The sequence below is a fragment of the Staurois parvus genome, unplaced genomic scaffold, assembly GCF_062004578.1.
Source record: "Staurois parvus isolate SC_StPar_1 unplaced genomic scaffold, SC_StPar_1.0 ptg000774l, whole genome shotgun sequence".
Taxonomy (NCBI): domain Eukaryota; kingdom Metazoa; phylum Chordata; class Amphibia; order Anura; family Ranidae; genus Staurois; species Staurois parvus.
Window position 1 is genome coordinate 1,110,117 of NW_028318570.1, and position 11,474 is coordinate 1,121,590.

The following is an 11,474-nucleotide window of genomic DNA, read 5'->3' on the forward strand; positions in this document are numbered from 1 at the left end:
AATAGACAGAAACTGTCACAGAACTGTCCTTCTTCTCATCCTTCTCCTTCTTCTCATCCTTCTTCTCATCCTTCTTCTCATCCTTCTCCTTCTTCTCATCCTTCTCCTTCTTCTCATCCTTCTCCTTCTGCTCATCCTTCTTCTCATCCTTCTCCTTCTTCTCATCCTTCTCCTTCTCCTTCTTCTCATCCTTCTCCTTCTCCTTCTTCTCATCCTTCTCCTTCTCATCCTTCTCCTTCTCCTTCTCATCCTTCTCCTTCTTCTCATCCTTCTTCTTCTTCTCATCCTTCTCCTTCTCCTTCTTCTCATCCTTCTCCTTCTCCTTCTCATCCTTCTCCTTCTTCTCATCCTTCTCCTTCTCCTCATCCTTTTTCTTCTCATCCTTCTCCTTCTCCTTCTTCTCATCCTTCTCCTTCTTCTCATCCTTCTCCTTCTTCTCATCCTTCTCCTTCTTCTCATCCTTCTCCTTCTTCTCCTTCTTCTCATCATTCTCCTTCTTCTCATCCTTCTCCTTCTTCTCATCCTTCTCATCCTTCTTCTCATCCTTCTTCTTCTCATCCTTCTCCTTCTTCTCATCCTTCTCCTTCTCCTTCTTCTCATCCTTCTCCTTCTTCTCATCCTTCTCCTTCTTCTCATCCTTCTCCTTCTCATCCTTCTCCTTCTCCTTCTTCTCTTCCTTCTCCTTCTTCTCATCCTTCTCCTTCTTCTCATCCTTCTTCTTCTCATCCTTCTCCTCCTTCTTCTCATCCTTCTTCTCATCCTTCTTCTTCTCATCCTTCTCCTTCTTCTCATCCTTCTCCTTCTCCTTCTTCTCATCCTTCTCCTTCTTCTCATCCTTCTCCTTCTTCTCATCCTTCTCCTTCTTCTCATCCTTCTCCTTCTCCTTCTTCTCTTCCTTCTCCTTCTTATCATCCTTCTCCTTCTTCTCATCATTCTCCTTCTTCTCATCCTTCTCCTTCTTCTCATCCTTCTTCTTCTCATCCTTTTCCTTCTTCTCATCCTTCTTCTTCTCATCCTTCTTCTTCTCATCCTTCTCCTTCTCATCCTTCTCTTTCTTCTCATCCTTCTCCTTCTCCTTCTTCTCATCCTTCTCCTTCTTCTCATCCTTCTCCTTCTCCTTCTTCTCATCCTTCTCCTTATTCTCAGCCTTCTTCTTCTCATCCTTCTCCTTCTCATCCTTCTCCTTCTCATCCTTCTCCTTCTTCTCATCCTTCTCCTTCTTCTCATCCTTCTCCTTCTCCTTCTTCTCATCCTTCTCCTTCTCCTTCTTCTCATCCTTCTCCTTCTCCTTCTTCTCATCCTTCTCCTTCTTCTCATCCTTCTCCTTCTTCTCATCCTTCTCCTTCTCCTTCTTCTCATCCTTCTCCTTCTCCTCATCCTTTTTCTTCTCATCCTTCTCCTTCTCCTTCTTCTCATCCTTCTCCTTCTTCTCATCCTTCTCCTTCTTCTCATCCTTCTCCTTCTTCTCATCCTTCTCCTTCTTCTCCTTCTTCTCATCATTCTCCTTCTTCTCATCCTTCTCCTTCTTCTCATCCTTCTCATCCTTCTTCTCATCCTTCTTCTTCTCATCCTTCTCCTTCTTCTCATCCTTCTCCTTCTCCTTCTTCTCATCCTTCTCCTTCTTCTCATCCTTCTCCTTCTCATCCTTCTCCTTCTCCTTCTTCTCTTCCTTCTCCTTCTTCTCATCCTTCTCCTTCTTCTCATCCTTCTTCTTCTCATCCTTCTCCTCCTTCTTCTCATCCTTCTTCTCATCCTTCTTCTTCTCATCCTTCTCCTTCTTCTCATCCTTCTCCTTCTCCTTCTTCTCATCCTTCTCCTTCTTCTCATCCTTCTCCTTCTTCTCATCCTTCTCCTTCTTCTCATCCTTCTCCTTCTTCTCATCCTTCTCCTTCTCCTTCTTCTCTTCCTTGTCCTTCTTATCATCCTTCTCCTTCTTCTCATCATTCTCCTTCTTCTCATCCTTCTCCTTCTTCTCATCCTTCTTCTTCTCATCCTTTTCCTTCTTCTCATCCTTCTTCTTCTCATCCTTCTTCTTCTCATCCTTCTCCTTCTCATCCTTCTCTTTCTTCTCATCCTTCTCCTTCTCCTTCTTCTCATCCTTCTCCTTCTTCTCATCCTTCTCCTTCTCCTTCTTCTCATCCTTCTCCTTATTCTCAGCCTTCTTCTTCTCATCCTTCTCCTTCTCATCCTTCTCCTTCTCATCCTTCTCCTTCTTCTCATCCTTCTCCTTCTTCTCATCCTTCTCCTTCTCCTTCTTCTCATCCTTCTCCTTCTCCTTCTTCTCATCCTTCTCCTTCTCCTTCTTCTCATCCTTCTCCTTCTTCTCATCCTTCTCCTTCTTCTCACCCTTCTCCTTCTCCTTCTTCTCATCCTTCTCCTTCTCCTTCTTCTCATCCTTCTCCTTCTCCTTCTCCTTCCTCATCTCCAAGGGCATTTAAATTAAAGGTACAGTGTTCTGCACTAATTTAAAGGCTCTCTGAAGCCTAGAAACCCTTTAAATAAGTCATCTTCGTAGCGGAGAAATTCGCATCGAATCGAATTTCACACTGGAATTCGCCGAATCAGCCGAATCGAATTTTTCATTTCTTCGCTCATCTCTAGTAACAAGGATAAATTTTTGTAGATTTATAGTTTTTGGTTTAAAAGCATTGCATACAAACTCCAGTGGAGGATTTTTGTGTAACACTTTTTGTGCTTTTGTGTTAAAGCTACATTATCTTTCTTTCATATGTCCAAGCATGTGCATCATATTATTATTTACCATCACATACTGTCCTATGCCCACTGGCTGGAAGGTAAAATATATTGTTATTACATTATATGAATTAATATAAAATATATTTAATTATGTTTTTACAACCAGCCTCCATTTACTAATGGAATGTGATTTAGAAAATGCAGATTGTGCATAGTACAGCATTGCATCAAAAAGCATCCAGGATTTAGTAGTTTGGATATATATACTGTGTGTGTATATATATATATATATATATATATATATATATATATATATATATATATATACAGTGGGGCAAAAAAGTATTTAGTCAGCCACCAATTGTGCAAGTTCTCCCACTTAAAAAGATGAGAGATTTAGGCTGACTAAATACTTTTTTGCCCCACTGTATATATCATAAATTGCTTTTTTTCATAAAGTCTAGCTTAATGTATTAATGTATTTTTATTATACTGTTGCATTTTGCAACGTGCTAAATGTCATGTGTGGGCAGTACAGTGGCTACATGGTTAGCACTTCCGCCTGGTAGTACTAGGGTCATTGGCTCAGATCCCAGCCACAGCACCACCTGCCTGGAGTTTGCAAGTTCTTCTGTGCCTGGGTTTCTTCTGGGTGCTCTGGTTTCCTCTCACACTCCAAAAACATGCTGGTAGGTTAATTGAATCCTGTATAAATTGGCCCTAGTATGCGTATGTATGTAAGTTAGGGACCTTAGATTGTACGCCCCTTGAGGCTTAGGGACTGATGTGAATGTTCAATATATATGTAAAGCACTGCATAAATTTATGGCGCTATATATGTACCTGAAATAAATAAATAAATAAATGTGTCCTACATCCCCTTGTTAAAAATAGTGTCTGTTGCATTTTAATGTGATGGGAGAGCAACACGTGTTTACATGTGCTTTGATGCAATGGAGCCAAGGATTAACAAGCCTTGGTCAATAGCTGTTAACCCTATCCACCTTAGATTCTAAATTCAAAATCATATTGAAAACAGACCATGTGCCCATACCGTTCATGTGTTCATGCAGCCCATCCCTACTCAAAAGCTGCAGGTGCTGCAAGTGAGCTTTGTCATAGACTTTTATGAAGGCTTCTGAGATGCTTTGAAGAACCATGAAAACGAGATATAATAATAAAAAGCGAGATATTAATAAAAAGCGGGTATAGTTTTTGAAGCCAATGAAAGCAAAGCAAAAGCAACGTGTAAACAAGACTGTACGCTATACATTTGATTTAGTGATGGGAGCTTCGACTGGCATTCAGAGCACTTTAAAAAATCTTGTCCGAAGCCACATTTTGAAGCATGTGTAAACAAGCCCTTACTGCGTAACCCTGCCCAGCACTGCACACCCTTTACAAAAGTAAAATCCAGGCTGGGTTCACTTTCTGCATACACTTTTCATGGTGCCATTCATTCCTATGAATCCGCTATACTCATGGCAGCGACCAGACATTGAGTGTAGAACTACTCATCCATAGCAATGAACTGAGAATTGCTAGACCAAATGTACTTCAGTGCAATTATGTCACTCTATTATGTTCTCTACAATAGACTGCTGACACTATATGTGTTTCCACATACAATCCAAATACACATAGAATCCAATATTAAGTCACTACCACATGACTTCATCAATGGATATCTTGTGAGTTACTAGGGAACCTAATCTCTTAGGGAACAGAAGTGCTCCAGTTGGGTACTCTTTATTGTGAGTGCAATATAATATTTAATAAATACTGGCGGGAAACGTTTGATATGCTATGATGGTGTATTCTTTCTGAAATTTGGAGGCAATATCATGTATGGATTAAGAGGATGGGAATGGATTGAGTTACATCGGGAACTGGAGCTGGAGAGTGCAGGAGGCTATAACAACCCTGGTTAAAGGGAAAAGCACTATCTGACCTAAATCTTATAGGTCAAACATAGGCGGTGAGAGTATATATGTATGTCGGTGGAGGATTTATACGGTTGTGGTGATAATGAGCACTGACTGACAGCAAGATTTGTACACTTTTACTGATGGATGGGAGAACAACTACATATAATAGAAGGACAATTCTTTGCATATAAACATATTGCATTTAAAGGACTGATTTATAATTCACGATTCATGATTTTTTGGATTATCACATTTTGTGCGTTGTATGCACAGGTTTTACTAATATATGTATAAGACACAAAGTCATATGATATTAAGTGGTATACATGACCACACTGCACTCTGTTAATATTAAATGAATTAGGAATGTGGCACATATGCAGTAAAATGAAGTTCTGTCCTTAACATTTTCCATGCAAAGCCTGTGTCGCGCTGTAAAGCTTATTAGAGCGGGGATAAAAGTATGTATTTTACTGTACCAGGAGGGCTGCACTTGTGGGGAGAAAGTTGGGGTGATGGTCTAATGCAGGGTTCTACAAACTTTTTAAGCAAAGGGCCAGTTTACTGTCCTTCAGAATTTAGGGGGGCCCGACTGTAGCCCGTGGAAGTAGAAAAGCCCCATCATCAGTGAGAAGAATAGTGTTCCATTGTTGATATTAATGAGAAGTATAATTCCCTATTGATGGTGTCAGTAATGGTGCTCCCTCACCAGTGACAGTTGGTGAAATAGTGCCCCAAGGGTCAGGTAAAGGCAAGCAAATGGCCACATTCGGCCCCCGGGTCGCAGTTTGGAGACCACTGGTCTAATAAAGAACAACTTTACAAAAGGTACAGTCCTTTAAAAGTTTACATATTCAAAATCTAATATTTTTGGAAAAGAGATTTATTAGCTTGAAAATTTGAAAAGAGAAAACATTTTTTACGTTATTTAAAATATATAAAATAAAGTGAGCGCTCTTTAAATGAGAGAAAATGTCAATGAGAGAATAAGCAGCTAATGGCACAAGAGGGGATCACAACCTCCTCGCGACTGAATAGATAAATAAAGTGCAGCGCTAAAACATTTCAAAAAGTTCGTTCTTAAAAATTCGTTGTCAAAAGTTCGTGAGATATTTCAATCAATAAAATGGTATACACAGCTAGAAGGATCCAGTGGAAATGACAGAAATGCGCACTCACCGACCGCGCATAGGAAATGCACATTTGTGTATTTAAATCACAGGTATCGTACTCCCTCAGGAAGGGGTGTCATCAAGCGGTGATCTGCTAGGCTCACAGGACCTCCTTAGGATCAGGATAAAGCAGCCAGGTGAGGGCTCCCTCCTCCAGGTGTAGCTGTGTCTGCTAGTCTGATAACCCCTCAATAAGGGGTAAAAAATGGGAAAATGCCCATAGTGTAGTATGTCAAAACTTTTATTGGTAACAAATTTAGTACAGGACAGGTCAGTGTTGAAACTGGCAAAAAGCCAGAAAGTGCAAGGTAAAAAAACTCTAATACTGACCTAAAGTAAAATGGCCGCCAGACCTCCTCGTGGTCTGGGCGGCGATGAGGCGTCACAAGCTGTCAGTTCCTCCTGAGGCCTTTCTTGCTAAGGCACATCTTCAGAGGGGAGGCTCCCATTTTTTACCCCTTATTGAGGGGTTATCAGACTAGCAGACACAGCTACACCTGGAGGAGGGAGCCCTCACCTGGCCGCTTTATCCTGATCCTAAGGAGGTCCTGTGAGCCTAGCAGATCACCGCTTGATGACACCCCTTCCTGAGGGAGTACGATACCTGTGATTTAAATACACAAATGCGCATTTCCTATGCGCGGTCGGTGAGTGTGCATTTCTGTCATTTCCACTGGATCCTTCTAGCTGTGTATACCATTTTATTGATTGAAATATCTCACGAACTTTTGACAACAAATTTTTAAGAACAAACTTTTTGAAATGTTTTAGCGCTGCACTTTATTTATCTATTTTTTACGTTATTCCCTGGGCAAAAATTTGCTTAGGAATAAAACATGGCACGTTCTCCAGTTTTGCTACTATATTTACATTTGTTAAAGCTGAATGCAAATTTTGCCTCAGTTTATCAGGAGATGCTACCTGTTAATTGTTTTTATGGCAGCATCTCCTATTGAGGAGACCGATCACCCCAGCTAGCTAGTCTGACTATGCTATGCTGTATAACTAGTCTCCTTAATGCCCCCCTCCCAGTAGTTTTAATCAAGAAATAAATCTACAGGGCACACCTTTGTGATGCAGGGTGTACAAGAGGCTAGAAGAAGATCCTGTGACCTGTGAAGCCAGGTGCTTACTTTATATGGACTTAAAATGGAGTTCCAGCCGTTTTTTGTTTATTAAAAGTCAGCAGCTACAAAAACTGTAGCTGCTGACTTTTAATAAACACACACTTACCTGTCCCGGGGTCCAGCGATGTACTCACCCATGCAGTCCCTTCTCTCCTTCTGTCCTCCACGGCGCTGGCATCTCTACTATGGGCATCAGGCTGTGACAGCTTGCGGATTCACAGCCCGGTGCCCACTGTGCATGCGCGAATAGCGCTACGCCTCTTGCTTGATCCGCCAGATTCCTGGTACCTATGAAAGTTTCCAGGAGACTGGGAGCAAGGAGGGGGCTGAACTTCTGGGCCATTTCACTGTAGCAAACTGAGGGGGAAGTGGGAGCGGGTACCTGTCAAAACCAGGTACCCACTCCCCCCTCCCAAAAGGTGCCAAATATGGCAGTGGAGGGGGGGAGGAGGCAAATAAGCGGAGCTTCTGCTTTTGAGTGGAACTCCGCTTTAAAAGAAGATTATTTTTCCCTGCAGGAGCAAGTTGGGGATAAAACAAATAAAGGTAATTCTGTAAAGGGGAGGTTTGGGAAAATAAAGACTTGCATGGAGATGGGCTGGAAGTTTTTTTTAGGCTTTCCTTGTTCTTTAACCCAACTGCATGGTCATGTAACATTTAATTATAGAATATAATTTATCTTTGAGATTTTTGGTGAAAACAATGGTGTAGAAGTTGCTTATATACATTCCTATTATTTTCTACATACCTGTTTTGGGAAGGGCTAGATATTGTGTAGAGTATTGTGTTCTTACCAGTCTATCTTGTTTTTAGCACCAAGTACTATACAACAATTAGGTAGTACTGTTCAAAACTAAAGGTTATACCACATAAATCACACACAACTGACAAACAGCATTTTTAAAAATAGTATTTATAAATGTTAAATGCTAAAATGCAGGACGGCACTAAAATAATTACCGTATTTTTTGATCCATAAGACGCACTTTTCCCCCCCCATAAAATGGGGGGAAATGTCTGTGCGTCTTATGGAGCGAATATGGAGTGGCCAGCCTGGTACTCCCCCCATCGCCGCCGCCATGTTAGAATACTGGGCCAGCCGCTTGGTTCTTCTGTGGCAGCGGCAGGCAGGGCCCATAGCAGCTGCCCCTTTAAAGCGGAGTTCCACCTGAAAAAAAAAAGTCAGCAGCTACAAAAACTGTAGCTGCTGACTTTTAAAATACAGCCACTTACCTGTTCATTGGTCCAGAGGTGTCCTCATCACTGCTGGTTTCACCATCCGTCTTCTCTCCCTGGAGCCGGCATGTTTAGTGTGGGCACCTGGCTGTAACAGCTTGCGGCTTCACAGCCGGGTGCCCACTGCGCATGCGTGAGAAGCTCTGCACTTTGTGAATGGCCCTGTAGTCTTCTGGGACTTGTCACGTGTCCCAGAACACTACAAGGAGGGAGAGAGGACAACTTCTGCTTCTGATCACCTAGGCGATCGCAGTGGAAGTGGGAGCGGGTACCTGACAAATTTGGGTACCCGCTCCCCCCCTGCTCCCCAAAGGTCTGCAGTCTCTGGTCATCTCCTGTACTATGTCTGCAGTCTCTGGTCATCTCCTGTACTATGTCCATAGTCTCCAGTTATCTCCTGTACTATGTCTGCAGTCTCTGGTCATCTCCTGTAGTACATCTGCAGTCTCTGGTCATCTCCTGTAGTACATCTACAGTCTCTGGTCATCTCCTGTAGTACATCTACAGTCTCTGGTCCTCTCCTGTAGTATGTCTGCAGTCTCTGGTCATCTCCTGTAGTACATCTGCAGTCTCTGGTCATTTCCTGTACTATGTCTGCAGTCTCTGGTCATCTCCTGTAGTATGTCTGCAGTCTCTGGTCATCTCCTGTAGTACAGCTGCAGTCTCTGGTCATCTCCTGTAGTATGTCTGCAGTCTATGGTCATCTCCTATAGTACATCCGCAGTCTATGGTCATTTCCTGTACTATGTCTGCAGTCCATTGGTTCAGAACATTTTTTTTCTTGTTTTCCTCCTCTAAAGCCTAGGTGCGTCTTATAGTAAGGTGCATCTTATGGAGCAAAAAATACGGTAGTTGATTGCATTAACAGTATGATATGAGGTACAGTTAATGAAGTACAGTATTTTAAAAAAAAATTCATTATTACCAGGAGAATCGTAAATGTATAAGATTCTTTAAGTGCTCATTCATACCATACGTGAATGAAAACCGATGGAAACTTACATACAGATTTCACTTGCAGAGACATCAGTTTACGTAAGAGCTTGCCACAGCCCTAGGAGGCACAAAGATCTGTAGACAGGAAGGAGGGGTCTACGGGGGACAGTGATGTAAAAGAGTGCTACACACAGAATTAACCTGTTGTCTGGTCTTTTTTAGGAGCAGAAGCCCTAAGAAAAGACAATCACAGAGAGGAAAATCCCACCATCACTCAATATCTCCGTGCTCTGAGCCCCACTCCAGGCATAAAAGCCTTTTACCTACTAAGCTCTGGCCATGGAACAAGTGAAGACGGTTCAACCCTCGGAGGGTCTACACTGGGCTTGCGTGGCTCCTTCTACTCCTGGAAAACTCTTATGTGCCGATTGCAATAAAGATGTAGCCACGGATCAGGAGGCGGAGGCTCGTAGAGTACTACATCAACGAGGCAATAACAGAGAGTATACAGTTAGTAGCGGGTTCCAAAAGTGAACCCATGCCAAAGAGCGTGCCTGAGCAATGGCATAGCCCACCTTTCGTACTGAATTTACTTTTAGGATCGGAGAACTTACCCGAAAATCTATTTGATTTTCAACTCATTGACCCATATAAAAAGGCTGTAAAAGGAACCTATAGGCTGAGAACAGGATTTTCAACCTCCAGAGAAAGTTATTTCCCAAACTTGAAGAAGCAAGGGGCTTCATTCCCGGTCATGACAGAAATTCTCAAATTGCTTGAGGAGGAATGGGAAAGGCCAGAGAGGAAGGCAAGGATCCAGAATTAGTTCGCAAAACTGTATCCCTTCTTTTGGAAGATAGCCACAGGGGTAGATGCACCCCTACAACATCTAGCGAGACATGTTTCTTTGCTGCTGGAAGACTCTACCACCTTCAGAGATCCAATGGACAGGTGGGCTGACGCTGACCTTAAGAAGATCTACGTAGTCACTGGAGCAGCTTTTTGACCAGCTATAGCCCTAATCTCTATCTCAAAGGCCTTAAAAGTATGGGTCAGAAATGTGGAGATGACACTAAAGTCAAGGGTAGAAACATCCAGGGTCATTGTGGCTCTCTGAGAACTAAACTTGATGGCTGCTTTTCTAGCAGAATCCTCCAAAGATCTGGTGAAACTTCTGGCTATACTATTGGCACATTTAATGACTGTGCAACATCCAATCCAATAGCAAAATGTTATTTGGAAAGACCCTAGAGGAAGCGATAAAGTGGAAAATCGGACCTATTGCCGCAGAGGGTGAGAACACAACAACAGCCTTTTCATTCAAGTCAGCTTGGTTTTAGAAGAGCATCAGGAAGCCAGATCATACTGACTGGGCTGAGAATATGCCAGACCACAATGGAGAGGGCACAAGCTCATTTTTAACCATTTAAATACCGGGCAATTTTCCCCCTTCCTGCCCAGGCCATTTTTCAGGTTTCAGCGCTCTCACACTTTGAATGACAATTGCGCGGTCATACAACATTGTACCCAAACTAAAATTTTATCATTTTCTTCACACAACTAGAGCTTTCTTTTGGTGGTATTTAATCACCGCCAGGGTTTTTTTTTTTTCTAAATTATCAAAAAAAGATTGAAACTTTTGAAAAAAAAAACATTTTTCTTTGTTTCTGTTATAAAAGTTTGCAAATAAATAATTGTTCTTCATAAATTTAGGCCAAGATGTATTCTGCTACATGTCTTTGGTGAAAATAACCCAAATTAGGATGTATTTTTTAGTTTGTAGGAAAGTTATAGAGTTCACAAACTATGGTATAGATCTGAATATTGATCAATCCTGAAGTACCGACAGCCAATCTAATTTGTTGAGGTCCAAGAATGTCAGAACAGTACAGATATCTTTTGTCATAATTTTTCGGAAAATGAAAAAATGCAAAAAACTATTTTCACTATTTTTTTTTTACATACTGTCACCAGTGCAGTACAGCGTCTTCATATAACTGGCATGGCGGTGATCAGGGACACTGACTGGTGACAGTATGAAAAAATATATATATATATAGATTTTTTTATTTTTTTTATTATTTTAATTTTTTATTACATTTTTTTTCTTCTTTTTAAGATATTTCACTATGTCCAAAGTAGTATAATGTTACCATAGTAACATTGTACTACTTTGGGGAAGTGATCAGTATTTTTTTTATTTTTTTACACAATTTGCTTATAGCAATGAATTACTTTGCTATAAGCAAGCATTTACCTGAATGACATCGATTCATTCAGGGTTTTTTTTTTTTTTTTTTTTTGTGCTTAGCTGTGATTTGGCCACAGATAATCACATGACATGTGCATGTGATTAGCTGTGACCATTCACAGCTAGA

The 11,474-nt window shown here is 41.4% G+C and overlaps 1 long non-coding RNA gene across 1 annotated transcript in view; it reads left to right on the top strand.

The window, feature by feature from the left end:
* Positions 1–10,804, top strand: part of LOC149444775 (uncharacterized) — a 34,330-nt gene extending 23,526 nt beyond the window's left edge. Inside the window, exon 2 of the long non-coding RNA XR_016306522.1 lies at positions 9,319–10,804. This is a non-coding gene — a long non-coding RNA (uncharacterized LOC149444775). The remainder of the gene's footprint in view (positions 1–9,318) is intronic.
* The last annotated feature ends 670 nt before the right edge of the window (positions 10,805–11,474 follow it).